Raw genomic sequence first — 23,234 nt, forward strand, 5'->3', positions numbered from 1 at the left:
CCTGTAGGTCTTTTTACATTACCAACACATGATTTTTTTCAGTAAGCCAATACAGTTAGGAAACTTTTGTATTAGCTTACCTGGTGATAGAAGTAGAAGAGGTCAAAAAAGTGCCTGTATCTCACCTACAGCCATACCACATTGGATAGGCCCAATCTCGTCTGATCTTGGAAGCTAAGCAGTGTTGGGCCTGGTTAGTACTTGGGTGGGAGACCACATGGGAACACCAGGTGCTGTACGTTTTTTCACATTACTGGCCAATTGTTTTTATTCTCTAGCTATTTAAATTGGAAACTTTTTCTTTTTATTGCCAGTACAGACATTTGGAAGAGGTCAAACAGACACAATAGCCATCACCTAAAGACTTACCACACTGTTTAGGCCCAATTCCAACTGCTTTTGGCAGCTAAACAGTGTTGAGCCTGTTTAGTAGTTTAATTTAAGACCCCCTGCTAATATCATGTCCTGTAGGTCTTTTTACATTACCAACACATGATTTTTTTCAGTAAGCCAATACAGTTAGGAAACTTTTTTATTAGCTTACCTGGTGATAGAAGTAGAAGAGGGCAAAAAAGTGCCTGTATCTCACCTACAGCCATACCACATTGGATAGGCCCAATCTCGTCTGATCTTGGAAGCTAAGCAGTGTTGGGCCTGGTTAGTACTTGGGTGGGAGACCACATGGGAACACCAGTTGCTGTAGGTTTTTTCACATTACAGGCAAATTGTTTTTATTCTCTAGCTATTTAAATTGGAAACTTTTTCTTTTTATTGCCAGTACAGACATTTGGAAGAGGTCAAACAGACACAATAGCCATCACCTAAAGACTTACCACACTGTTTAGGCCCAATTCCAACTGCTTTTGGCAGCTAAACAGTGTTGAGCCTGTTTAGTAGTTTAATTTAAGACCCCCTGCTAATATCATGTCCTGTAGGTCTTTTTACATTACCAACACATGATTTTTTTCAGTAAGCCAATACAGTTAGGAAACTTTTGTATTAGCTTACCTGGTGATAGAAGTAGAAGAGGGCAAAAAAGTGCCTGTATCTCACCTACAGCCATACCACATTGGATAGGCCGAATCTCGTCTGATCTTGGAAGCTAAGCAGTGTTGGGCCTGGTTAGTACTTCGGTGGGAGACCACCTGGGAACACCAAGTGCTGTAGGTTTTTTCACATTACTGGCAAATTGTTTTTATTCTCTAGCTATTTAAATTGGAAATTTTTTCTTTTTATTGCCAGCACAGACATTTGGAAGAGGTCAAACAGACACAATAGCCATCACCTAAAGACTTACCACACTGTTTAGGCCCAATTCCAACTGCTTTTGGCAGCTAAACAGTGTTGGGCCTCTTTAGTAGTTTAATTTAAGACTCCCTGCTAATATCATGTCCTGTAGGTCTTTTTACATTACCAACACATGATTTTTTTCAGTAAGCCAATACAGTTAGGAAACTTTTTTATTAGCTTACCTGGTGATAGAAGTAGAAGAGGGCAAAAAAGTGCTTGTATCTCACATACAGCCATACCACATTGGATAGGCCCAATCTCGTCTGATCTTGGAAGCTAAGCAGTGTTGGGCCTGGTTAGTACTTGGGTGGGAGACCACATGGGAACACCAGGTGCTGTAGGTTTTTTCACATTACAGTCAAATTGTTTTTATTCTCTAGCTATTTAAATTGGAAACTTTTTCTTTTTATTGCCAGTACAGACATTTGGAAGAGGTCAAACAGACACAATAGCCATCACCTAAAGACTTGCCACACTGTTTAGGCCCAATTCCAACTGCTTTTGGCAGCTAAACAGTGTTGAGCCTGTTTAGTAGTTTAATTTAAGACCCCCTGCTAATATCATGTCCTGTAGGTCTTTTTACTTTACCAACACATGATTTTTTTCAGTAAGCCAATACAGTTAGGAAACTTTTGTATTAGCTTACCTGGTGATAGAAGTAGAAGAGGGCAAAAAAAGTGCCTGTATCTCACCTACAGCCATACCACATTGGATAGGCCCAATCTTGTCTGATCTTGGAAGCTAAGCAGTGCTGGGCCTGGTTAGTACTTGGGTGGGAGACCACCTGGGAACACCAGGTGCTGTAGGTTTTTTCACATTACTGGCAAATTGTTTTTATTCTCTAGCTATATATATATATGAAACTTTTTCTTTTTATTGCCAGCACAGACATTTGGAAGAGGTCAAACAGACACACTAGCCATCACCTAAAGACTTACCACACTGTTTCGGCTCAATTCCAACTGCTTTTGGCAGCTAAACAGTGTTGAGCCTCTTTTGTAGTTTAATTTAAGACCCCCTTCTAATATCATGTCCTGTAGGTCTTTTTACATTACCAACACATGATTTTTTTCAGTAAGCCAATACAGTTAGGAAACTTTTGTATTAGCTTACCTGGTGATAGAAGTAGAAGAGGGCAAAAAAAGTGCCTGTATCTCAACTACAGCCATACCATATTGGATAGGCCCAATCTCGTCTGATCTTGGAAGCTAAGCAGTGTTGGGCCTGGTTAGTACTTGGGTGGGAGACCACATGGGAACACCAGGTGCTGTAGGTTTTTTCACATTACTGGCAAATTGTTTTTATTCTCTAGCTATTTAAATTGGAAACTTTTTCTTTTTATTGCCAGTACAGACATTAGGAAGAGGTCAAACAGACATAATAGCCATCACCTAAAGACTTATCACACTGTTTAGGCCCAATTCCAACTGCTTTTGGCAGCTAAACAGTGTTGAGCCTCTTTTGTAGTTTAATTTAAGACCCCCTGCTAATATCATGTCCTGTAGGTCTTTTTACATTACCAACACATGATTTTTTTCAGTAAGCCAATACAGTTAGGAAACTTTTTTATTAGCTTACCTTGTGATAGAAGTAGAAGAGGCAAAAAAGTGCCTGTATCTCACCTACAGTCATACCACATTGGATAGGCCCAATCTCGTCTGATCTTGGAAGCTAAGCAGTGTTGGGCCTGGTTACTACTTGGGTGGGAGACCACATGGGAACACCAGGTGCTGTAGGTTTTTTCACATTACTGGCAAATTGTTTTTATTCTCTAGCTATTTAAATTTGAAACTTTTTCTTTTTATTGCCAGTACAGACATTTGGAAGAGGTCAAACAGACACAATAGCCATCACCTAAAGACTTACCACACTGTTTAGGCCCAATTCCAACTGCTTTTGGCAGCTAAACAGTGTTGAGCCTCTTTAGTAGTTTAATTTAAGACCCCCTGCTAATATCATGTCCTGTAGGTCTTTTTACATTACCAACACATGATTTTTTTCAGTAAGCCAATACAGTTAGGAAACTTTTTTATTAGCTTACCTGGTGATAGAAGTAGAAGAGGGCAAAAAAGTGCCTGTATCTCACCTACAGCCATACCACATTGGATAGGCCCAATCTCGTCTGATCTTGGAAGCTAAGCAGTGTTGGGCCTGGTTAGTACTTGGGTGGGAGACCACATGGGAACACCAGGTGCTGTAGGTTTTTTCACATTACAGGCAAATTGTTTTTATTCTCTAGCTATTTAAATTGGAAACTTTTTCTTTTTATTGCCAGTACAGACATTTGGAAGAGGTCAAACAGACACAATAGCCATCACCTAAAGACTTACCACACTGTTTAGGCCCAATTCCAACTGCTTTTGGCAGCTAAACAGTGTTGAGCCTCTTTAGTAGTTTAATTTAAGACCCCCTGCTAATATCATGTCCTGTAGGTCTTTTTACATTACCAACACATGATTTTTTTCAGTAAGCCAATACAGTTAGGAAACTTTTTTATTAGCTTACCTGGTGATAGAAGTAGAAGAGGGCAAAAAAGTGCCTGTATTAAACCTACAGCCATACCACATTGGATAGGCCCAATCTCATCTGTTCTTGGAAGCTAAGCAGTGTTGGGCCTGGTTAGTAATTGGGTGGGAGACCACATGGGTACACCAGGTGCTGTAGGTTTTTTCACATTACAGGCAAATTGTTTTTATTCTCTAGCTATTTATATTGGAAACTTTTTCTTTTTATTGCCAGCACAGACATTTGGAAGAGGTCAAACAGACACAATAGCCATCACCTAAAGACTTACCACACTGTTTAGGCTCAATTCCAACTGATTTTGGCAGCTAAACAGTGTTGAGCCTTTTTTGTAGTTTAATTTAAGACCCCCTGCTAATATCATGTCCTGTAGGTCTTTTTACATTACCAACACATGATTTTTTTCAGTAAGCCAATACAGTTAGGAAACTTTTGTATTAGCTTACCTGGTGATAGAAGTAGAAGAGGGCAAAAAAGTGGCTTTAACTCACCTACAGCCATACCACATTGGATAGGCCCAATCTCGTCTGGTCTTGGAAGCTAAGCAGTGTTGGGCCTGGTTAGTACTTGGGTGGGAGACCACATGGGAACACCAGGTGCTGTAGGTTTTTTCACATTACTGGCAAATTGTTTTTATTCTCTAGCTATTTAAATTGGAAACTTTTCCTTTTTATTGCCAGTACAGACATTTGGAAGAGGTCAAACAGACACAATAGCCATCACATAAAGGCTTACCACACTGTTAAGGCCCAATTCCAACTGCTTTTGGCAGCTAAACAGTGTTGAGCCTCTTTAGTAGTTTAATTTAAGACCCCCTGCTAATATCATGTCCTGTAGGTCTTTTTACATTACCAACACATGATTTTTTTCAGTAATCCAATACAGTTAGCAAACTTTTTTATTAGCTTACCTGGTGATAGAAGTAGAAGAGGGCAAAAAAGTGCCTGTATTTCACCTACAGCCATACCACATTGGATAGGCCCAATCTCGTCTGTTCTTGGAAGCTAAGCAGTGTTGGGCCTGGTTAGTAATTGGGTGGGAGACCACATGGGAACACCAGGTGCTGTAGGTTTTTTCACATTACAGGCAAATTGTTTTTATTCTCTAGCTATTTATATTGGAAACTTTTTCTTTTTATTGCCAGCACAGACATTTGGAAGAGGTCAAACAGACACAATAGCCATCACCTAAAGACTTACCACACTGTTTAGGCTCAATTCCAACTGCTTTTGGCAGCTAAACAGTGTTGAGCCTCTTTTGTAGTTTAATTTAAGACCCCCTGCTAATATCATGTCCTGTAGGTCTTTTTACATTACCAACACATGATTTTTTTCAGTAAGCCAATACAGTTAGGAAACTTTTGTATTAGCTTACCTGGTGATAGAAGTAGAAGAGGGCAAAAAAGTGCCTGTATCTCAACTACAGCCATACCACATTGGATAGGCCCAATCTCGTCTGATCTTGGAAGCTAAGCAATGTTGGGCCTGGTTAGTACTTGGGTGGGAGACCACATGGGAGCACCAGATGCTGTAGGTTTTTTCACATTACAGGCAAATTGTTTTTATTCTCTAGCTATTTAAATTGGAAACTTTTTATTTTTATTGCCAGTACAGACATTTGGAAGAGGTCAAACAGACACAATAGCCGTCACCTAAAGACTTACCACACTGTTTAGGCCCAATTCCAACTGCTTTTGGCAGCTAAACAGTGTTGGGCCTCTTTAGTAGTTTAATTTAAGACTCGCTGCTAATATCATGTCCTGTAGGTCTTTTTACATTACCAACACATGATTTTTTTCAGTAAGCCAATACAGTTAGGAAACTTTTTTATTAGCTTACCTGGTGATAGAAGTAGAAGAGGGCAAAAAAGTGCCTGTATCTCACCTACAGCCATACCACATTGGATAGGCCCAATCTCGTCTGATCTTGGAAGCTAAGCAGTGTTGGGCCTGATTAGTACTTGGGTGGGAGACCACATGGGAGCACCAGGTGCTGTAGGTTTTTTCACATTACAGGCAAATTGTTTTTATTCTCTATCTATTTAAATTGGAAACTTTTTCTTTTTATTGCCAGTACAGACATTTGGAAGAGGTCAAACAGACACAATAGCCATCACCTAAAGACTTACCACACTGTTTAGGCCCAATTCCAACTGCTTTTGGCAGCTAAACAGTGTTGAGCCTGTTTAGTAGTTTAATTTAAGACCCCCTGCTAATATCATGTCCTGTAGGTTTTTTTTACATTACCAACACATGATTTTTTTTAAGTAAGCCAATACAGTTAGGAAACTTTTTTATTAGCTTACCTGGTGATAGAAGTAGCAGAGGGCAAAAAAGTGCCTGTATCTCACCTACAGCCATACCACATTGGATAGGCCCAATCTCGTCTGATCTTGGAAGCTAAGCAGTGTTGGGCCTGGTTAGTACTTGGGTGGGAGACCACATGGGAACACCAGGTGCTGTAGGTTTTTTCACATTACAGGCAAATTGTTTTTATTCTCTAGCTATTTAAATTGGAAACTTTTTCTTTTTATTGCCAGTACAGACATTTGGAAGAGGTCAAACAGACACAATAGCCATCACCTAAAGACTTACCACACTGTTTAGGCCCAATTCCAACTGCTTTTGGCAGCTAAACAGTGTTGAGCCTCTTTAGTAGTTTAATTTAAGACCCCCTGCTAATATCATGTCCTGTAGGTCTTTTTACATTACCAACACATGATTTTTTTCAGTAAGCCAATACAGTTAGGAAACTTTTTTATTAGCTTACCTGGTGATAGAAGTAGAAGAGGGCAAAAAATTGCCCATATTTCACCTACAGCCATACCACATTGGATAGGCCCAATCACGTCTGTTCTTGGAAGCTAAGCAGTGTTGGGCCTGGTTAGTACTTGGGTGGGAGACCACATGGGAACAACAGGTGCTGTAGGTTTTTTCACATTACAAGCAAATTGTTTTTATTCTCTAGCTATTTATATTGGGAACTTTTTCTTTTTATTGCCAGCACAGACATTTGGAAGAGGTCAAACAGACACAATAGCCATCACCTAAAGACTTACCACACTGTTTAGGCTCAATTCCAACTGCTTTTGGCAGCTAAACAGTGTTGAGGCTCTTTAGTAGTTTAATTTAAGACCCCCTGCTAATATCATGTCCTGTAGGTCTTTTTACATTACCAACACATGATTTTTTTTAAGTAAGCCAATACAGTTAGGAAACTTTTTTATTAGCGTACCTGGTGATAGAAGTAGAAGAGGGCAAAAAAGTGCCTGTATCTCACCTACAGCCATACCACATTGGATAGGCCCAATCTCGTCTGATCTTGGAAGCTAAGCAGTGTTGGGCCTGGTTAGTACTTGGGTGGGAGACCACCTGGGAACACCAGGTGCTGTAGGTTTTTTCACATTACTGGCAAATTGTTTTTATTCTCTAGCTATTTAAATTGGAAACTTTTTCTTTTTATTGCCAGCACAGACATTTGGAAGAGGTCAAACAGACACAATAGCCATCACCTAAAGACTTACCACACTGTTTAGGCTCAATTCCAACTGCTTTTGGCAGCTAAACAGTGTTGAGCCTCTTTTGTAGTTTAATTTAAGACCCCCTGCTAATATCATGTCCTGTAGGTCTTTTTACATTACCAACACATGATTTTTTTCAGTAAGCCAATACAGTTAGGAAACTTTTGTATTAGCTTACCTGGTGATAGAAGTAGAAGAGGGCAAAAAAGTGGCTTTAACTCACCTACAGCCATACCACATTGGATAGGCCCAATCTCGTCTGATCTTGGAAGCTAAGCAGTGTTGAGCCTGGTTAGTACTTGGGTGGGAGACCACATGGGAACACCAGGTGCTGTAGGTTTTTTCACATTACAGGCAAATTGTTTTTATTCTCTAGCTATTTAAGTAGGAAACTTTTTCTTTTTATTGCCAGCACAGACATTTGGAAGAGGTCAAACAGACACAATAGCCATCACCTAAAGACTTACCACACTGTTTAGGCCCAATTCTAACTGCTTTTGGCAGCTAAACAGTGTTGAGCCTCTTTAGTAGTTTAATTTAAGATCCCCTGCTAATATCATGTCCTGTAGGTCTTTTTACATTACCAACACATGATTTTTTCAGTAAGCCAATACAGTTAGGAAACTTTTGTATTAGCTTACCTGGTGATAGAAGTAGAAGAGGGCAAAAAAGTGCCTTTAACTCACCTACAGCCATACCACATTGGATAGGCCCAATCTCGTCTGATCTTGGAAGCTAAGCAGTGTTGGGCCTGGTTAGTACTTGGGTGGGAGACCACATGTGAACACCAGGTGCTGTAGGTTTTTTCACATTACTGGCAAATTGTTTTTATTCTCTAGCTATTTAAATAGGAAACTTTATCTTTTTATTGCCAGCACAGACATTTGGAAGAGGTCAAACAGACACAATAGCCATCACCTAAAGACTTACCAAACTGTTTAGGCCCAATTCCAACTGCTTTTGGCAGCTAAACAGTGTTGAGCCTGTTTAGTAGTTTAATTTAAGACCCCCTGCTAATATCATGTCCTGTAGGTCTTTTTACATTACCAACACATGATTTTTTTCAGTAAGCCAATACAGTTAGGAAACTTTTGTATTAGCTTACCTGGTGATAGAAGTAGAAGAGGTCAAAAAAGTGCCTGTATCTCACCTACAGCCATACCACATTGGATAGGCCCAATCTCGTCTGATCTTGGAAGCTAAGCAGTGTTGGGCCTGGTTAGTACTTGGGTGGGAGACCACATGGGAACACCAGGTGCTGTACGTTTTTTCACATTACTGGCCAATTGTTTTTATTCTCTAGCTATTTAAATTGGAAACTTTTTCTTTTTATTGCCAGTACAGACATTTGGAAGAGGTCAAACAGACACAATAGCCATCACCTAAAGACTTACCACACTGTTTAGGCCCAATTCCAACTGCTTTTGGCAGCTAAACAGTGTTGAGCCTGTTTAGTAGTTTAATTTAAGACCCCCTGCTAATATCATGTCCTGTAGGTCTTTTTACATTACCAACACATGATTTTTTTCAGTAAGCCAATACAGTTAGGAAACTTTTTTATTAGCTTACCTGGTGATAGAAGTAGAAGAGGGCAAAAAAGTGCCTGTATCTCACCTACAGCCATACCACATTGGATAGGCCCAATCTCGTCTGATCTTGGAAGCTAAGCAGTGTTGGGCCTGGTTAGTACTTGGGTGGGAGACCACATGGGAACACCAGTTGCTGTAGGTTTTTTCACATTACAGGCAAATTGTTTTTATTCTCTAGCTATTTAAATTGGAAACTTTTTCTTTTTATTGCCAGTACAGACATTTGGAAGAGGTCAAACAGACACAATAGCCATCACCTAAAGACTTACCACACTGTTTAGGCCCAATTCCAACTGCTTTTGGCAGCTAAACAGTGTTGAGCCTGTTTAGTAGTTTAATTTAAGACCCCCTGCTAATATCATGTCCTGTAGGTCTTTTTACATTACCAACACATGATTTTTTTCAGTAAGCCAATACAGTTAGGAAACTTTTGTATTAGCTTACCTGGTGATAGAAGTAGAAGAGGGCAAAAAAGTGCCTGTATCTCACCTACAGCCATACCACATTGGATAGGCCGAATCTCGTCTGATCTTGGAAGCTAAGCAGTGTTGGGCCTGGTTAGTACTTCGGTGGGAGACCACCTGGGAACACCAAGTGCTGTAGGTTTTTTCACATTACTGGCAAATTGTTTTTATTCTCTAGCTATTTAAATTGGAAATTTTTTCTTTTTATTGCCAGCACAGACATTTGGAAGAGGTCAAACAGACACAATAGCCATCACCTAAAGACTTACCACACTGTTTAGGCCCAATTCCAACTGCTTTTGGCAGCTAAACAGTGTTGGGCCTCTTTAGTAGTTTAATTTAAGACTCCCTGCTAATATCATGTCCTGTAGGTCTTTTTACATTACCAACACATGATTTTTTTCAGTAAGCCAATACAGTTAGGAAACTTTTTTATTAGCTTACCTGGTGATAGAAGTAGAAGAGGGCAAAAAAGTGCTTGTTTCTCACATACAGCCATACCACATTGGATAGGCCCAATCTCGTCTGATCTTGGAAGCTAAGCAGTGTTGGGCCTGGTTAGTACTTGGGTGGGAGACCACATGGGAACACCAGGTGCTGTAGGTTTTTTCACATTACAGTCAAATTGTTTTTATTCTCTAGCTATTTAAATTGGAAACTTTTTCTTTTTATTGCCAGTACAGACATTTGGAAGAGGTCAAACAGACACAATAGCCATCACCTAAAGACTTGCCACACTGTTTAGGCCCAATTCCAACTGCTTTTGGCAGCTAAACAGTGTTGAGCCTGTTTAGTAGTTTAATTTAAGACCCCCTGCTAATATCATGTCCTGTAGGTCTTTTTACTTTACCAACACATGATTTTTTTCAGTAAGCCAATACAGTTAGGAAACTTTTGTATTAGCTTACCTGGTGATAGAAGTAGAAGAGGGCAAAAAAAGTGCCTGTATCTCACCTACAGCCATACCACATTGGATAGGCCCAATCTTGTCTGATCTTGGAAGCTAAGCAGTGCTGGGCCTGGTTAGTACTTGGGTGGGAGACCACCTGGGAACACCAGGTGCTGTAGGTTTTTTCACATTACTGGCAAATTGTTTTTATTCTCTAGCTATATATATATATGAAACTTTTTCTTTTTATTGCCAGCACAGACATTTGGAAGAGGTCAAACAGACACACTAGCCATCACCTAAAGACTTACCACACTGTTTCGGCTCAATTCCAACTGCTTTTGGCAGCTAAACAGTGTTGAGCCTCTTTTGTAGTTTAATTTAAGACCCCCTTCTAATATCATGTCCTGTAGGTCTTTTTACATTACCAACACATGATTTTTTTCAGTAAGCCAATACAGTTAGGAAACTTTTGTATTAGCTTACCTGGTGATAGAAGTAGAAGAGGGCAAAAAAAGTGCCTGTATCTCAACTACAGCCATACCATATTGGATAGGCCCAATCTCGTCTGATCTTGGAAGCTAAGCAGTGTTGGGCCTGGTTAGTACTTGGGTGGGAGACCACATGGGAACACCAGGTGCTGTAGGTTTTTTCACATTACTGGCAAATTGTTTTTATTCTCTAGCTATTTAAATTGGAAACTTTTTCTTTTTATTGCCAGTACAGACATTAGGAAGAGGTCAAACAGACATAATAGCCATCACCTAAAGACTTATCACACTGTTTAGGCCCAATTCCAACTGCTTTTGGCAGCTAAACAGTGTTGAGCCTCTTTTGTAGTTTAATTTAAGACCCCCTGCTAATATCATGTCCTGTAGGTCTTTTTACATTACCAACACATGATTTTTTTCAGTAAGCCAATACAGTTAGGAAACTTTTTTATTAGCTTACCTTGTGATAGAAGTAGAAGAGGCAAAAAAGTGCCTGTATCTCACCTACAGTCATACCACATTGGATAGGCCCAATCTCGTCTGATCTTGGAAGCTAAGCAGTGTTGGGCCTGGTTACTACTTGGGTGGGAGACCACATGGGAACACCAGGTGCTGTAGGTTTTTTCACATTACTGGCAAATTGTTTTTATTCTCTAGCTATTTAAATTTGAAACTTTTTCTTTTTATTGCCAGTACAGACATTTGGAAGAGGTCAAACAGACACAATAGCCATCACCTAAAGACTTACCACACTGTTTAGGCCCAATTCCAACTGCTTTTGGCAGCTAAACAGTGTTGAGCCTCTTTAGTAGTTTAATTTAAGACCCCCTGCTAATATCATGTCCTATAGGTCTTTTTACATTACCAACACATGATTTTTTTCAGTAAGCCAATACAGTTAGGAAACTTTTTTATTAGCTTACCTGGTGATAGAAGTAGAAGAGGGCAAAAAAGTGCCTGTATCTCACCTACAGCCATACCACATTGGATAGGCCCAATCTCGTCTGATCTTGGAAGCTAAGCAGTGTTGGGCCTGGTTAGTACTTGGGTGGGAGACCACATGGGAACACCAGGTGCTGTAGGTTTTTTCACATTACAGGCAAATTGTTTTTATTCTCTAGCTATTTAAATTGGAAACTTTTTCTTTTTATTGCCAGTACAGACATTTGGAAGAGGTCAAACAGACACAATAGCCATCACCTAAAGACTTACCACACTGTTTAGGCCCAATTCCAACTGCTTTTGGCAGCTAAACAGTGTTGAGCCTCTTTAGTAGTTTAATTTAAGACCCCCTGCTAATATCATGTCCTGTAGGTCTTTTTACATTACCAACACATGATTTTTTTCAGTAAGCCAATACAGTTAGGAAACTTTTTTATTAGCTTACCTGGTGATAGAAGTAGAAGAGGGCAAAAAAGTGCCTGTATTAAACCTACAGCCATACCACATTGGATAGGCCCAATCTCATCTGTTCTTGGAAGCTAAGCAGTGTTGGGCCTGGTTAGTAATTGGGTGGGAGACCACATGGGTACACCAGGTGCTGTAGGTTTTTTCACATTACAGGCAAATTGTTTTTATTCTCTAGCTATTTATATTGGAAACTTTTTCTTTTTATTGCCAGCACAGACATTTGGAAGAGGTCAAACAGACACAATAGCCATCACCTAAAGACTTACCACACTGTTTAGGCTCAATTCCAACTGATTTTGGCAGCTAAACAGTGTTGAGCCTTTTTTGTAGTTTAATTTAAGACCCCCTGCTAATATCATGTCCTGTAGGTCTTTTTACATTACCAACACATGATTTTTTTCAGTAAGCCAATACAGTTAGGAAACTTTTGTATTAGCTTACCTGGTGATAGAAGTAGAAGAGGGCAAAAAAGTGGCTTTAACTCACCTACAGCCATACCACATTGGATAGGCCCAATCTCGTCTGGTCTTGGAAGCTAAGCAGTGTTGGGCCTGGTTAGTACTTGGGTGGGAGACCACATGGGAACACCAGGTGCTGTAGGTTTTTTCACATTACTGGCAAATTGTTTTTATTCTCTAGCTATTTAAATTGGAAACTTTTCCTTTTTATTGCCAGTACAGACATTTGGAAGAGGTCAAACAGACACAATAGCCATCACATAAAGGCTTACCACACTGTTAAGGCCCAATTCCAACTGCTTTTGGCAGCTAAACAGTGTTGAGCCTCTTTAGTAGTTTAATTTAAGACCCCCTGCTAATATCATGTCCTGTAGGTCTTTTTACATTACCAACACATGATTTTTTTCAGTAATCCAATACAGTTAGCAAACTTTTTTATTAGCTTACCTGGTGATAGAAGTAGAAGAGGGCAAAAAAGTGCCTGTATTTCACCTACAGCCATACCACATTGGATAGGCCCAATCTCGTCTGTTCTTGGAAGCTAAGCAGTGTTGGGCCTGGTTAGTAATTGGGTGGGAGACCACATGGGAACACCAGGTGCTGTAGGTTTTTTCACATTACAGGCAAATTGTTTTTATTCTCTAGCTATTTATATTGGAAACTTTTTCTTTTTATTGCCAGCACAGACATTTGGAAGAGGTCAAACAGACACAATAGCCATCACCTAAAGACTTACCACACTGTTTAGGCTCAATTCCAACTGCTTTTGGCAGCTAAACAGTGTTGAGCCTCTTTTGTAGTTTAATTTAAGACCCCCTGCTAATATCATGTCCTGTAGGTCTTTTTACATTACCAACACATGATTTTTTTCAGTAAGCCAATACAGTTAGGAAACTTTTGTATTAGCTTACCTGGTGATAGAAGTAGAAGAGGGCAAAAAAGTGCCTGTATCTCAACTACAGCCATACCACATTGGATAGGCCCAATCTCGTCTGATCTTGGAAGCTAAGCAATGTTGGGCCTGGTTAGTACTTGGGTGGGAGACCACATGGGAGCACCAGATGCTGTAGGTTTTTTCACATTACAGGCAAATTGTTTTTATTCTCTAGCTATTTAAATTGGAAACTTTTTATTTTTATTGCCAGTACAGACATTTGGAAGAGGTCAAACAGACACAATAGCCGTCACCTAAAGACTTACCACACTGTTTAGGCCCAATTCCAACTGCTTTTGGCAGCTAAACAGTGTTGGGCCTCTTTAGTAGTTTAATTTAAGACTCGCTGCTAATATCATGTCCTGTAGGTCTTTTTACATTACCAACACATGATTTTTTTCAGTAAGCCAATACAGTTAGGAAACTTTTTTATTAGCTTACCTGGTGATAGAAGTAGAAGAGGGCAAAAAAGTGCCTGTATCTCACCTACAGCCATACCACATTGGATAGGCCCAATCTCGTCTGATCTTGGAAGCTAAGCAGTGTTGGGCCTGATTAGTACTTGGGTGGGAGACCACATGGGAGCACCAGGTGCTGTAGGTTTTTTCACATTACAGGCAAATTGTTTTTATTCTCTATCTATTTAAATTGGAAACTTTTTCTTTTTATTGCCAGTACAGACATTTGGAAGAGGTCAAACAGACACAATAGCCATCACCTAAAGACTTACCACACTGTTTAGGCCCAATTCCAACTGCTTTTGGCAGCTAAACAGTGTTGAGCCTGTTTAGTAGTTTAATTTAAGACCCCCTGCTAATATCATGTCCTGTAGGTCTTTTTACATTACCAACACATGATTTTTTTTAAGTAAGCCAATACAGTTAGGAAACTTTTTTATTAGCTTACCTGGTGATAGAAGTAGCAGAGGGCAAAAAAGTGCCTGTATCTCACCTACAGCCATACCACATTGGATAGGCCCAATCTCGTCTGATCTTGGAAGCTAAGCAGTGTTGGGCCTGGTTAGTACTTGGGTGGGAGTCCACCTGGGAACACCAGGTGCTGTAGGTTTTTTCACATTACTGTCAAATTGTTTTTATTCTCTAGCTATTTAAATTGGAAACTTTTTCTTTTTATTGCCAGCACAGACATTTTGAAGAGGTCAAACAGACACAATAGCCATCACCTAAAGACTTACCACACTGTTTAGGCTCAATTCCAACTGCTTTTGGCAGCTAAACAGTGTTGAGCCTCTTTTGTAGTTTAATTTAAGACCCCCTTCTAAGTTAGGAAACTTTTTTATTAGCTTACCTGGTGATAGAAGTAGAAGAGGGCAAAAAAGTGCCTGTATTTCACCTACAGCCATACCACATTGGATAGGCCCAATCTCGTCTGTTCTTGGAAGCTAAGCAGTGTTGGGCCTGGTTAGTAATTGGGTGGGAGACCACATGGGAGCACCAGGTGCTGTAGGTTTTTTCACATTACAGGCAAATTGTTTTTATTCTCTATCTATTTAAATTGGAAACTTTTTCTTTTTATTGCCAGTACAGACATTTGGAAGAGGTCAAACAGACATAATAGCCATCACCTAAAGACTTACCACACTGTTTAGGCCCAATTCCAACTGCTTTTGGCAGCTAAACAGTGTTGAGCCTCTTTTGTAGTTTAATTTAAGACCCCCTGCTAATATCATGTCCTGTAGGTCTTTTTACATTACCAACACATGATTTTTTTCAGTAAGCCAATACAGTTAGGAAACTTTTTTATTAGCTTACCTTGTGATAGAAGTAGAAGAGGGCAAAAAAGTGCCTGTATCTCACCTACAGTCATACCACATTGGATAGGCCCAATCTCGTCTGATCTTGGAAGCTAAGCAGTGTTGGGCCTGGTTAGTACTTGGGTGGGAGACCACATGGGAACACCAGGTGCTGTAGGTTTTTTCACATTACTGGCAAATTGTTTTTATTCTCTAGCTATTTAAATTTGAAACTTTTTCTTTTTATTGCCAGTACAGACATTTGGAAGAGGTCAAACAGACACAATAGCCATCACCTAAAGACTTACCACACTGTTTAGGCCCAATTCCAACTGCTTTTGGCAGCTAAACAGTGTTGAGCCTCTTTAGTAGTTTAATTTAAGACCCCCTGCTAATATCATGTCCTGTAGGTCTTTTTACATTACCAACACATGATTTTTTTCAGTAAGCCAATACAGTTAGGAAACTTTTTTATTAGCTTACCTGGTGATAGAAGTAGAAGAGGGCAAAAAAGTGCTTGTATCTCACCTACAGCCATACCACATTGGATAGGCCCAATCTCGTCTGATCTTGGAAGCTAAGCAGTGTTGGGCCTGATTAGTACTTGGGTGGGAGACCACATGGGAACACCAGGTGCTGTAGGTTTTTTCACATTACAGGCAAATTGTTTTTATTCTCTAGCTATTTAAATTGGAAACTTTTTCTTTTTATTGCCAGTACAGACATTTGGAAGAGGTCAAACAGACACAATAGCCATCACCTAAAGACTTACCACACTGTTTAGGCCCAATTCCAACTGCTTTTGGCAGCTAAACAGTGTTGAGCCTCTTTAGTAGTTTAATTTAAGACCCCCTGCTAATATCATGTCCTGTAGGTCTTTTTACATTACCAACACATGATTTTTTTCAGTAAGCCAATACAGTTAGGAAACTTTTTTATTAGCTTACCTGGTGATAGAAGTAGAAGAGGGCAAAAAAGTGCCTTTATTACACCTACAGCCATACCACATTGGATAGGCCCAATCTCGTCTGTTCTTGGAAGCTAAGCAGTGTTGGGCCTGGTTAGTAATTGGGTGGGACACCACATGGGAACACCAGGTGCTGTAGGTTTTTTCACATTACAGGCAAATTGTTTTTATTCTCTAGCTATTTATATTGGAAACTTTTTCTTTTTATTGCCAGCACAGACATTTGGAAGAGGTCAAACAGACACAATAGCCATCACCTAAAGACTTACCACACTGTTTAGGCTCAATTCCAACTGCTTTTGGCAGCTAAACAGTGTTGAGCCTCTTTTGTAGTTTAATTTAAGACCCCCTGCTAATATCATGTCCTGTAGGTCTTTTTACATTACCAACACATGATTTTTTTCAGTAAGCCAATACAGTTAGGAAACTTTTGTATTAGCTTACCTGGTGATAGAAGTAGAAGAGGGCAAAAATGTGGCTTTAACTCACCTACAGCCATACCACATTGGATAGGCCCAATCTCGTCTGATCTTGGAAGCTAAGCAGTGTTGGGCATGGTTAGTACTTGGGTGGGAGACCACATGGGAACACCAGGTGCTGTAGGTTTTTTCACATTACTGGCAAATTGTTTTTATTCTCTAGCTATTTAAATTGGAAACTTTTTGTTTTTATTGCCAGTACAGACATTTGGAAGAGGTCAAACAGACACAATAGCCATCACATAAAGACATACCACACTGTTTAGGCCCAATTCCAACTGCTTTTGGCAGCTAAACAGTGTTGAGCCTCTTTAGTAGTTTAATTTAAGACCCCCTGCAAATATCATGTCCTGTAGGTCTTTTTACATTACCAACACATGATTTTTTTCAGTAATCCAATACAGTTAGCAAACTTTTTTATTAGCTTACCTGGTGATAGAAGTAGAAGAGGGCAAAAAAGTGCCTGTATTTCACCTACAGCCATACCACATTGGATAGGCCCAATCTCGTCTGATCTTGGAAGCTAAGCAGTGTTGGGCCTGGTTAGTACTTGGGTGGGAGACCACATGGGAACACCAGGTGCTGTAGGTTTTTTCACATTACTGGCAAATTGTTTTTATTCTCTAGCTATTTAAATATGAAACTTTTTCTTTTTATTGCCAGCACAGACATTTGGAAGAGGTCAAACAGACACAATAGCCATCACCTAAAGACTTACCACACTGTTTAGGCTCAATTCCAACTGCTTTTGGCAGCTAAACAGTGTTGAGCCTCTTTAGTAGTTTAATTTAAGACCCCCTGCTAATATCATGTCCTGTAGGTCTTTTTACATTACCAACACATGATTTTTTTCAGTAAGCCAATACAGTTAGGAAACTTTTGTATTAGCTTACATGGTGATAGAAGTAGAAGAGGGCAAAAATGTGCCTTTGACTCACCTACAGCCATACCACATTGGATAGGCCCAATCTCGTCTGATCTTGGAAGCTAAGCAGTGTTGGGCCTGGTTAGTACTTGGGTGGGAGACCACATGGGAACACCAGGTGCTGTAGGTTTTTTCACATTACTGGCAAATTGTTTTTATTCTCTAGCTATTTAAATAGGAAATTTTATCTTTTTATTGCCAGCACAGACATTTGGAAGAGGTCAAACAGACACAATAGCCATCACCTAAAGACATACCAAACTGTTTAGGCCCAATTCCAACTGCTTTTGGCAGCTAAACAGTGTTGAGCCTCTTTAGTAGTTTAATTTAAGACACCCTGCTAATATCATGTCCTGTAGGTCTTTTTACATTACCAACACATGATTTTTTTCAGTAAGCCAATACAGTTAGGAAACTTTTTTATTAGCTTACCTGGTGATAGAAGTAGAAGAGGGCAAAAAAGTGCCTGTATCTCAACTACAGCCATACCACATTGGATAGGCCCAATCTCGTCTGATCTTGGAAGCTAAGCAGTGTTGGGCCTGGTTAGTACTTGGGTGGGAGACCACATGGGAACACCAGATGCTGTAGGTTTTTTCACATTACAGGCAAATTGTTTTTATTCTCTAGCTATTTAAATTGGAAACTTTTTATTTTTATTGCCAGTACAGACATTTGGAAGAGGTCAAACAGACACAATAGCCATTACCTAAAGACTTACCACACTGTTTAGGCCCAATTCCAACTGCTTTTGGCAGCTAAACAGTGTTGGGCCTCTTTAGTAGTTTAATTTAAGACTCCCTGCTAATATCATGTCCTGTAGGTCTTTTTACATTACCAACACATGATTTTTTTCAGTAAGCCAATACAGTTAGGAAACTTTTTTATTAGCTTACCTGGTGATAGAAGTAGAAGAGGGCAAAAAAGTGCCTGTGTCTCACCTACAGCCATACCACATTGGATAGGCCCAATCTCGTCTGATCTTGGAAGCTAAGCAGTGTTGGGCCTGGTTAGTACTTGGGTGGAAGACCACATGGGAACACCAGGTGCTGTAGGTTTTTTCACATTACAGGCAAATTGTTTTTATTCTCTATCTATTTAAATTGGAAACTTTTTCTTTTTATTGCCAGTACAGACATTTGGAAGAGGTCAAACAGACACAATAGCCATCACCTAAAGACTTACCACACTGTTTAGGCCCAATTCCAACTGCTTTTGGCAGCTAAACAGTGTTGAGCCTGTTTAGTAGTTTAATTTAAGACCCCCTGCTAATATCATGTCCTGTAGGTCTTTTTACATTACCAACACATGATTTTTTTTAAGTAAGCCAATACAGTTAGGAAACTTTTTTATTAGCTTACCTGGTGATAGAAGTAGCAGAGGGCAAAAAAGTGCCTGTATCTCACCTACAGCCATACCACATTGGATAGGCCCAATCTCGTCTGATCTTGGAAGCTAAGCAGTGTTGGGCCTGGTTAGTACTTGGGTGGGAGACCACCTGGGAACACCAGGTGCTGTAGGTTTTTTCACATTACTGGCAAATTGTTTTTATTCTCTAGCTATTTAAATTGGAAACTTTTTCTTTTTATTGCCAGCACAGACATTTTGAAGAGGTCAAACAGACACAATAGCCATCACCTAAAGACTTACCACACTGTTTAGGCTCAATTCCAACTGCTTTTGGCAGCTAAACAGTGTTGAGCCTCTTTTGTAGTTTAATTTAAGACCCCCTGCTAATATCATGTCCTGTAGGTCTTTTTACATTACCAACACATGATTTTTTTCAGTAAGCCAATACAGTTAGGAAACTTTTGTATTAGCTTACCTGGTGATAGAAGTAGAAGAGGGCAAAAAAGTGCCTGTATCTCGCCTACAGCCATACCACATTGGATAGGCCCAATCTCGTCTGATCTTGGAAGCTAAGCAGTGTTGGGCCTGGTTAGTACTTGGGTGGGAGACCACATGGGAACACCAGGTGCTGTAGGTTTTTTCACATTACTGGCCAATTGTTTTTATTCTCTAGCTATTTAAATTGGAAACTTTTTCTTTTTATTGCCAGTACAGACATTTGGAAGAGGTCAAACAGACACAATAGCCATCACCTAAAGACTTACCACACTGTTTAGGCCCAATTCCAACTGCTTTTGGCAGCTAAACAGTGTTGAGCCTCTTTTGTAGTTTAATTTAAGACCCCCTGCTAATATCATGTCCTGTAGGTCTTTTTACATTACCAACACATGATTTTTTTCAGTAAGCCAATACAGTTAGGAAACTTTTTTTATTAGCTTACCTTGTGATAGAAGTAGAAGAGGGCAAAAAAGTGCCTGTATCTCACCTACAGCCATACCACATTGGATAGGCCCAACCTTGTCTGATCTTGGAAGCTAAGCAGTGTTGGGCCTGGTTAGTACTTGGGTGGGAGACCACATGGGAACACCAGGTGCTGTAGGTTTTTTCACATTACTGGCAAATTGTTTTTATTCTCTAGCTATTTAGATTGGAAACTTTTTCTTTTTATTGCCAGCACAGACATTTGGAAGAGTTCAAACAGACACAATAGCCATCACCTAAAGACTTACCACACTGTTTAGGCACAATTCCAACTACTTTTGGCAGCTAAACAGTGTTGAGCCTCTTTAGTAGTTTAATTTAAGACCCCCTTGCTAATATCATGTCCTGTAGGTCTTTTTACATTACCAACACATGATTTTTTTCAGTAAGCCAATACAGTTAGGAAACTTTTGTATTAGCTTACCTGGTGATAGAAGTAGAAGAGGGCAAAAAAGTGCCTGTATCTCACCTACAGCCATACCACATTGGATAGGCCCAATCTCGTCTGATCTTGGAAGCTAAGCAGTGTTGGGCCTGGTTAGTACTTGGGTGGGAGACCACATGGGAACACCAGGTGCTGTAGGTTTTTTCACATTACTGGCAAATTGTTTTTATTCTCTAGCTATTTAAATTGGAAACTTTTTCTTTTTATTGCCAGCACAGACATTTGGAAGAGGTCAAACAGACACAATAGCCATCACCTAAAGACTTACCACACTGTTTAGGCACAATTCCAACTGCTTTTGGCAGCTAAACAGTGTTGAGCCTCTTTAGTAGTTTAATTTAAGACCCCCTGCTAATATCATGTCCTGTAGGTCTTTTTACATTACCAACACATGATTTTTTTCAGTAAGCCAATACAATTAGGAAACTTTTGTATTAGCTTACCTGGTGATAGAAGTAGAAGAGGGCAAAAAAGTGCCTGTATCTCACCTACAGCCATACCACATTGGATAGGCCCAACCTTGTCTGATCTTGGAAGCTAAGCAGTGTTGGGCCTGGTTAGTACTTGGGTGGGAGACCACATGGGAACACCAGGTGCTGTAGGTTTTTTCACATTACTGGCAAATTGTTTTTATTCTCTAGCTATTTAGATTGGAAACTTTTTCTTTTTATTGCCAGCACAGACATTTGGAAGAGTTCAAACAGACACAATAGCCATCACCTAAAGACTTACCACACTGTTTAGGCCCAATTCCAACTGCTTTTGGCAGCTAAACAGTGTTGAGCCTCTTTAGTAGTTTAATTTAAGACCCCCTGCTAATATCATGTCCTGTAGGTCTTTTTACGTTACCAACACATGATTTTTTTCAGTAAGCCAATACAGTTAGGCAACTTTTGTATTAGCTTACCTGGTGATAGAAGTAGAAGAGGGCAAAAAAGTGCCTGTATCTCAACTACAGCCATACCACATTGGATAGGCCCAATCTCGTCTGATCTTGGAAGCTAAGCAGTGTTGGGCCTGGTTAGTACTTGGGTAGGAGACCACATGGGAACACCAGGTGCTGTAGGTTTTTTCACATTACTGGCAAATTGTTTTTATTCTATAGCTATTTAAATTGGAAACTTTTTCTTTTTATTGCCAGCACAGACATTTGGAAGAGGTAAAACAGACACAATATCCATCACCTAAAGACTTACCACACTGTTTTGGCCCAATTCCAACTGCTTTTGGCAGGTAAACAGTGTTGAGGCTATTTAGTAGTTTAATTTAAGACCCCCTGCTAATATCATGTCCTGTAGGTCTTTTTACATTACCAACACTTGATTTTTTTCAGTAAGCCAATACAGTTAGGAAACTTTTGTATTAGCTTACCTGGTGATAGAAGTAGAAGAGGGCAAAAAAGTGCATGTATCTCACCTACAGCCATACCACATTGGATAGGCCCAACCTCGTCTGATCTTGGAAGCTAAGCAGTGTTGGGCCTGGTTAGTACTTGGGTGGGAGACCACATGGAAACACCAGGTGCTGTAGGTTTTTTCACATTACTGGCAAATTGTTTTTATTCTCTAGCTATTTAAATTGGAAACTTTTTCTTTTTATTGCCAGCACTGACATTTGGAAGAGGTAAAACAGACACAATAGCCATCACCTAAAGACTTACCACACTGTTTTGGCCCAATTCCAACTGCTTTTGGCAGGTAAACAGTGTTGAGGCTATTTAGTAGTTTAATTTAAGACCCCCTGCTAATATCATGTCCTGTAGGTCTTTTTACATTACCAACACTTGATTTTTTTCAGTAAGCCAATACAGTTAGGAAACTTTTGTATTAGCTTACCTGGTGATAGAAGTAGAAGAGGGCAAAAAAGTGCCTGTATTTCACCTACAGCCATACCACATTGGATAGGCCCAATCTCGTCTGTTCTTGGAAGCTAAGCAGTGTTGGGCCTGGTTAGTAATTGGGTGGGAGACCACATGGGAACACCAGGTGCTGTAGGTTTTTTCACATTACAGGCAAATTGTTTTTATTCTCTAGCTATTTATATTGGAAACTTTTTCTTTTTATTGCCAGCACAGACATTTGGAAGAGGTCAAACAGACACAATAGCCATCACCTAAAGACTTACCACACTGTTTAGGCTCAATTCCAACTGCTTTTGGCAGCTAAACAGTGTTGAGCCTCTTTTGTAGTTTAATTTAAGACCCCCTGCTAATATCATGTCCTGTAGGTCTTTTTACATTACCAACACATGATTTTTTTCAGTAAGCCAATACAGTTAGGAAACTTTTGTATTAGCTTACCTGGTGATAGAAGTAGAAGAGGGCAAAAAAGTGCCTGTATCTCAACTACAGCCATACCACATTGGATAGGCCCAATCTCGTCTGATCTTGGAAGCTAAGCAATGTTGGGCCTGGTTAGTACTTGGGTGGGAGACCACATGGGAGCACCAGATGCTGTAGGTTTTTTCACATTACAGGCAAATTGTTTTTATTCTCTAGCTATTTAAATTGGAAACTTTTTATTTTTATTGCCAGTACAGACATTTGGAAGAGGTCAAACAGACACAATAGCCGTCACCTAAAGACTTACCACACTGTTTAGGCCCAATTCCAACTGCTTTTGGCAGCTAAACAGTGTTGGGCCTCTTTAGTAGTTTAATTTAAGACTCGCTGCTAATATCATGTCCTGTAGGTCTTTTTACATTACCAACACATGATTTTTTTCAGTAAGCCAATACAGTTAGGAAACTTTTTTATTAGCTTACCTGG

The 23,234-nt window shown here is 39.8% G+C and overlaps 41 non-coding genes and 9 pseudogenes across 41 annotated transcripts; all 50 read left to right on the forward strand.

Moving 5' to 3' along the window:
- The first annotated feature begins 123 nt into the window (after positions 1 to 123).
- On the forward strand, positions 124 to 242 carry LOC146016075 (5S ribosomal RNA). Its single transcript, XR_014448977.1, has one exon. It is a non-coding gene; the product is annotated as a 5S ribosomal RNA (ribosomal RNA).
- A 345-nt stretch (positions 243 to 587) lies between these two features.
- On the forward strand, positions 588 to 706 carry LOC146016801 (5S ribosomal RNA). Its single transcript, XR_014449679.1, has one exon. It is a non-coding gene; the product is annotated as a 5S ribosomal RNA (ribosomal RNA).
- Positions 707 to 1,051: 345 nt separating this feature from the next.
- LOC146010723 (5S ribosomal RNA) lies at positions 1,052 to 1,170 on the forward strand (annotated as a pseudogene).
- Positions 1,171 to 1,515: 345 nt separating this feature from the next.
- Positions 1,516 to 1,634, forward strand: LOC146015492 (5S ribosomal RNA). The gene has a single exon (XR_014448412.1). It is a non-coding gene; the product is annotated as a 5S ribosomal RNA (ribosomal RNA).
- Positions 1,635 to 1,980: 346 nt separating this feature from the next.
- LOC146016038 (5S ribosomal RNA) lies at positions 1,981 to 2,099 on the forward strand. The gene has a single exon (XR_014448941.1). It is a non-coding gene; the product is annotated as a 5S ribosomal RNA (ribosomal RNA).
- Positions 2,100 to 2,447: 348 nt separating this feature from the next.
- LOC146016604 (5S ribosomal RNA) lies at positions 2,448 to 2,566 on the forward strand. The gene has a single exon (XR_014449490.1). It is a non-coding gene; the product is annotated as a 5S ribosomal RNA (ribosomal RNA).
- Positions 2,567 to 2,910: 344 nt separating this feature from the next.
- LOC146016621 (5S ribosomal RNA) lies at positions 2,911 to 3,029 on the forward strand. Its single transcript, XR_014449506.1, has one exon. It is a non-coding gene; the product is annotated as a 5S ribosomal RNA (ribosomal RNA).
- Positions 3,030 to 3,374: 345 nt separating this feature from the next.
- On the forward strand, positions 3,375 to 3,493 carry LOC146013051 (5S ribosomal RNA). Its single transcript, XR_014446038.1, has one exon. It is a non-coding gene; the product is annotated as a 5S ribosomal RNA (ribosomal RNA).
- Positions 3,494 to 3,838: 345 nt separating this feature from the next.
- LOC146011059 (5S ribosomal RNA) lies at positions 3,839 to 3,957 on the forward strand (annotated as a pseudogene).
- Positions 3,958 to 4,302: 345 nt separating this feature from the next.
- Positions 4,303 to 4,421, forward strand: LOC146015109 (5S ribosomal RNA). Its single transcript, XR_014448040.1, has one exon. It is a non-coding gene; the product is annotated as a 5S ribosomal RNA (ribosomal RNA).
- A 345-nt stretch (positions 4,422 to 4,766) lies between these two features.
- Positions 4,767 to 4,885, forward strand: LOC146010411 (5S ribosomal RNA; annotated as a pseudogene).
- Positions 4,886 to 5,230: 345 nt separating this feature from the next.
- On the forward strand, positions 5,231 to 5,349 carry LOC146017633 (5S ribosomal RNA). Its single transcript, XR_014450500.1, has one exon. It is a non-coding gene; the product is annotated as a 5S ribosomal RNA (ribosomal RNA).
- A 345-nt stretch (positions 5,350 to 5,694) lies between these two features.
- Positions 5,695 to 5,813, forward strand: LOC146014862 (5S ribosomal RNA). Its single transcript, XR_014447804.1, has one exon. It is a non-coding gene; the product is annotated as a 5S ribosomal RNA (ribosomal RNA).
- A 347-nt stretch (positions 5,814 to 6,160) lies between these two features.
- LOC146013053 (5S ribosomal RNA) lies at positions 6,161 to 6,279 on the forward strand. Its single transcript, XR_014446040.1, has one exon. It is a non-coding gene; the product is annotated as a 5S ribosomal RNA (ribosomal RNA).
- A 345-nt stretch (positions 6,280 to 6,624) lies between these two features.
- Positions 6,625 to 6,743, forward strand: LOC146017469 (5S ribosomal RNA). Its single transcript, XR_014450339.1, has one exon. It is a non-coding gene; the product is annotated as a 5S ribosomal RNA (ribosomal RNA).
- A 346-nt stretch (positions 6,744 to 7,089) lies between these two features.
- On the forward strand, positions 7,090 to 7,208 carry LOC146014364 (5S ribosomal RNA). Its single transcript, XR_014447314.1, has one exon. It is a non-coding gene; the product is annotated as a 5S ribosomal RNA (ribosomal RNA).
- A 345-nt stretch (positions 7,209 to 7,553) lies between these two features.
- On the forward strand, positions 7,554 to 7,672 carry LOC146016362 (5S ribosomal RNA). The gene has a single exon (XR_014449256.1). It is a non-coding gene; the product is annotated as a 5S ribosomal RNA (ribosomal RNA).
- A 344-nt stretch (positions 7,673 to 8,016) lies between these two features.
- Positions 8,017 to 8,135, forward strand: LOC146014772 (5S ribosomal RNA). The gene has a single exon (XR_014447716.1). It is a non-coding gene; the product is annotated as a 5S ribosomal RNA (ribosomal RNA).
- Positions 8,136 to 8,480: 345 nt separating this feature from the next.
- On the forward strand, positions 8,481 to 8,599 carry LOC146016076 (5S ribosomal RNA). The gene has a single exon (XR_014448978.1). It is a non-coding gene; the product is annotated as a 5S ribosomal RNA (ribosomal RNA).
- A 345-nt stretch (positions 8,600 to 8,944) lies between these two features.
- LOC146016802 (5S ribosomal RNA) lies at positions 8,945 to 9,063 on the forward strand. The gene has a single exon (XR_014449680.1). It is a non-coding gene; the product is annotated as a 5S ribosomal RNA (ribosomal RNA).
- A 345-nt stretch (positions 9,064 to 9,408) lies between these two features.
- LOC146010724 (5S ribosomal RNA) lies at positions 9,409 to 9,527 on the forward strand (annotated as a pseudogene).
- Positions 9,528 to 9,872: 345 nt separating this feature from the next.
- On the forward strand, positions 9,873 to 9,991 carry LOC146015493 (5S ribosomal RNA). The gene has a single exon (XR_014448413.1). It is a non-coding gene; the product is annotated as a 5S ribosomal RNA (ribosomal RNA).
- A 346-nt stretch (positions 9,992 to 10,337) lies between these two features.
- Positions 10,338 to 10,456, forward strand: LOC146016040 (5S ribosomal RNA). Its single transcript, XR_014448943.1, has one exon. It is a non-coding gene; the product is annotated as a 5S ribosomal RNA (ribosomal RNA).
- Positions 10,457 to 10,804: 348 nt separating this feature from the next.
- On the forward strand, positions 10,805 to 10,923 carry LOC146016606 (5S ribosomal RNA). The gene has a single exon (XR_014449492.1). It is a non-coding gene; the product is annotated as a 5S ribosomal RNA (ribosomal RNA).
- Positions 10,924 to 11,267: 344 nt separating this feature from the next.
- Positions 11,268 to 11,386, forward strand: LOC146016622 (5S ribosomal RNA). Its single transcript, XR_014449507.1, has one exon. It is a non-coding gene; the product is annotated as a 5S ribosomal RNA (ribosomal RNA).
- Positions 11,387 to 11,731: 345 nt separating this feature from the next.
- On the forward strand, positions 11,732 to 11,850 carry LOC146013054 (5S ribosomal RNA). The gene has a single exon (XR_014446041.1). It is a non-coding gene; the product is annotated as a 5S ribosomal RNA (ribosomal RNA).
- Positions 11,851 to 12,195: 345 nt separating this feature from the next.
- On the forward strand, positions 12,196 to 12,314 carry LOC146011060 (5S ribosomal RNA; annotated as a pseudogene).
- A 345-nt stretch (positions 12,315 to 12,659) lies between these two features.
- LOC146015110 (5S ribosomal RNA) lies at positions 12,660 to 12,778 on the forward strand. The gene has a single exon (XR_014448041.1). It is a non-coding gene; the product is annotated as a 5S ribosomal RNA (ribosomal RNA).
- A 345-nt stretch (positions 12,779 to 13,123) lies between these two features.
- Positions 13,124 to 13,242, forward strand: LOC146010413 (5S ribosomal RNA; annotated as a pseudogene).
- Positions 13,243 to 13,587: 345 nt separating this feature from the next.
- On the forward strand, positions 13,588 to 13,706 carry LOC146017634 (5S ribosomal RNA). The gene has a single exon (XR_014450501.1). It is a non-coding gene; the product is annotated as a 5S ribosomal RNA (ribosomal RNA).
- Positions 13,707 to 14,051: 345 nt separating this feature from the next.
- On the forward strand, positions 14,052 to 14,170 carry LOC146014864 (5S ribosomal RNA). The gene has a single exon (XR_014447805.1). It is a non-coding gene; the product is annotated as a 5S ribosomal RNA (ribosomal RNA).
- Positions 14,171 to 14,516: 346 nt separating this feature from the next.
- Positions 14,517 to 14,635, forward strand: LOC146014377 (5S ribosomal RNA). Its single transcript, XR_014447330.1, has one exon. It is a non-coding gene; the product is annotated as a 5S ribosomal RNA (ribosomal RNA).
- A 283-nt stretch (positions 14,636 to 14,918) lies between these two features.
- LOC146010789 (5S ribosomal RNA) lies at positions 14,919 to 15,037 on the forward strand (annotated as a pseudogene).
- Positions 15,038 to 15,382: 345 nt separating this feature from the next.
- LOC146014139 (5S ribosomal RNA) lies at positions 15,383 to 15,501 on the forward strand. Its single transcript, XR_014447093.1, has one exon. It is a non-coding gene; the product is annotated as a 5S ribosomal RNA (ribosomal RNA).
- A 345-nt stretch (positions 15,502 to 15,846) lies between these two features.
- LOC146014055 (5S ribosomal RNA) lies at positions 15,847 to 15,965 on the forward strand. The gene has a single exon (XR_014447014.1). It is a non-coding gene; the product is annotated as a 5S ribosomal RNA (ribosomal RNA).
- Positions 15,966 to 16,310: 345 nt separating this feature from the next.
- Positions 16,311 to 16,429, forward strand: LOC146011001 (5S ribosomal RNA; annotated as a pseudogene).
- A 345-nt stretch (positions 16,430 to 16,774) lies between these two features.
- Positions 16,775 to 16,893, forward strand: LOC146016335 (5S ribosomal RNA). Its single transcript, XR_014449231.1, has one exon. It is a non-coding gene; the product is annotated as a 5S ribosomal RNA (ribosomal RNA).
- Positions 16,894 to 17,238: 345 nt separating this feature from the next.
- LOC146013055 (5S ribosomal RNA) lies at positions 17,239 to 17,357 on the forward strand. The gene has a single exon (XR_014446042.1). It is a non-coding gene; the product is annotated as a 5S ribosomal RNA (ribosomal RNA).
- A 345-nt stretch (positions 17,358 to 17,702) lies between these two features.
- LOC146013056 (5S ribosomal RNA) lies at positions 17,703 to 17,821 on the forward strand. Its single transcript, XR_014446043.1, has one exon. It is a non-coding gene; the product is annotated as a 5S ribosomal RNA (ribosomal RNA).
- Positions 17,822 to 18,166: 345 nt separating this feature from the next.
- LOC146017642 (5S ribosomal RNA) lies at positions 18,167 to 18,285 on the forward strand. The gene has a single exon (XR_014450508.1). It is a non-coding gene; the product is annotated as a 5S ribosomal RNA (ribosomal RNA).
- A 345-nt stretch (positions 18,286 to 18,630) lies between these two features.
- On the forward strand, positions 18,631 to 18,749 carry LOC146015193 (5S ribosomal RNA). Its single transcript, XR_014448121.1, has one exon. It is a non-coding gene; the product is annotated as a 5S ribosomal RNA (ribosomal RNA).
- A 346-nt stretch (positions 18,750 to 19,095) lies between these two features.
- LOC146014375 (5S ribosomal RNA) lies at positions 19,096 to 19,214 on the forward strand. Its single transcript, XR_014447327.1, has one exon. It is a non-coding gene; the product is annotated as a 5S ribosomal RNA (ribosomal RNA).
- A 345-nt stretch (positions 19,215 to 19,559) lies between these two features.
- LOC146014287 (5S ribosomal RNA) lies at positions 19,560 to 19,678 on the forward strand. Its single transcript, XR_014447236.1, has one exon. It is a non-coding gene; the product is annotated as a 5S ribosomal RNA (ribosomal RNA).
- A 346-nt stretch (positions 19,679 to 20,024) lies between these two features.
- On the forward strand, positions 20,025 to 20,143 carry LOC146017587 (5S ribosomal RNA). Its single transcript, XR_014450454.1, has one exon. It is a non-coding gene; the product is annotated as a 5S ribosomal RNA (ribosomal RNA).
- A 346-nt stretch (positions 20,144 to 20,489) lies between these two features.
- LOC146013057 (5S ribosomal RNA) lies at positions 20,490 to 20,608 on the forward strand. Its single transcript, XR_014446044.1, has one exon. It is a non-coding gene; the product is annotated as a 5S ribosomal RNA (ribosomal RNA).
- A 345-nt stretch (positions 20,609 to 20,953) lies between these two features.
- On the forward strand, positions 20,954 to 21,072 carry LOC146017588 (5S ribosomal RNA). Its single transcript, XR_014450455.1, has one exon. It is a non-coding gene; the product is annotated as a 5S ribosomal RNA (ribosomal RNA).
- Positions 21,073 to 21,417: 345 nt separating this feature from the next.
- LOC146017318 (5S ribosomal RNA) lies at positions 21,418 to 21,536 on the forward strand. The gene has a single exon (XR_014450195.1). It is a non-coding gene; the product is annotated as a 5S ribosomal RNA (ribosomal RNA).
- A 345-nt stretch (positions 21,537 to 21,881) lies between these two features.
- On the forward strand, positions 21,882 to 22,000 carry LOC146017554 (5S ribosomal RNA). The gene has a single exon (XR_014450423.1). It is a non-coding gene; the product is annotated as a 5S ribosomal RNA (ribosomal RNA).
- A 345-nt stretch (positions 22,001 to 22,345) lies between these two features.
- On the forward strand, positions 22,346 to 22,464 carry LOC146010414 (5S ribosomal RNA; annotated as a pseudogene).
- Positions 22,465 to 22,809: 345 nt separating this feature from the next.
- On the forward strand, positions 22,810 to 22,928 carry LOC146017635 (5S ribosomal RNA). Its single transcript, XR_014450502.1, has one exon. It is a non-coding gene; the product is annotated as a 5S ribosomal RNA (ribosomal RNA).
- Positions 22,929 to 23,234: the final 306 nt, after the last annotated feature.

The sequence above is a fragment of the Crinia signifera genome, chromosome 6 (assembly GCF_055691185.1).
Source record: "Crinia signifera chromosome 6, ASM5569118v1, whole genome shotgun sequence".
Classification (NCBI taxonomy): domain Eukaryota; kingdom Metazoa; phylum Chordata; class Amphibia; order Anura; family Myobatrachidae; genus Crinia; species Crinia signifera.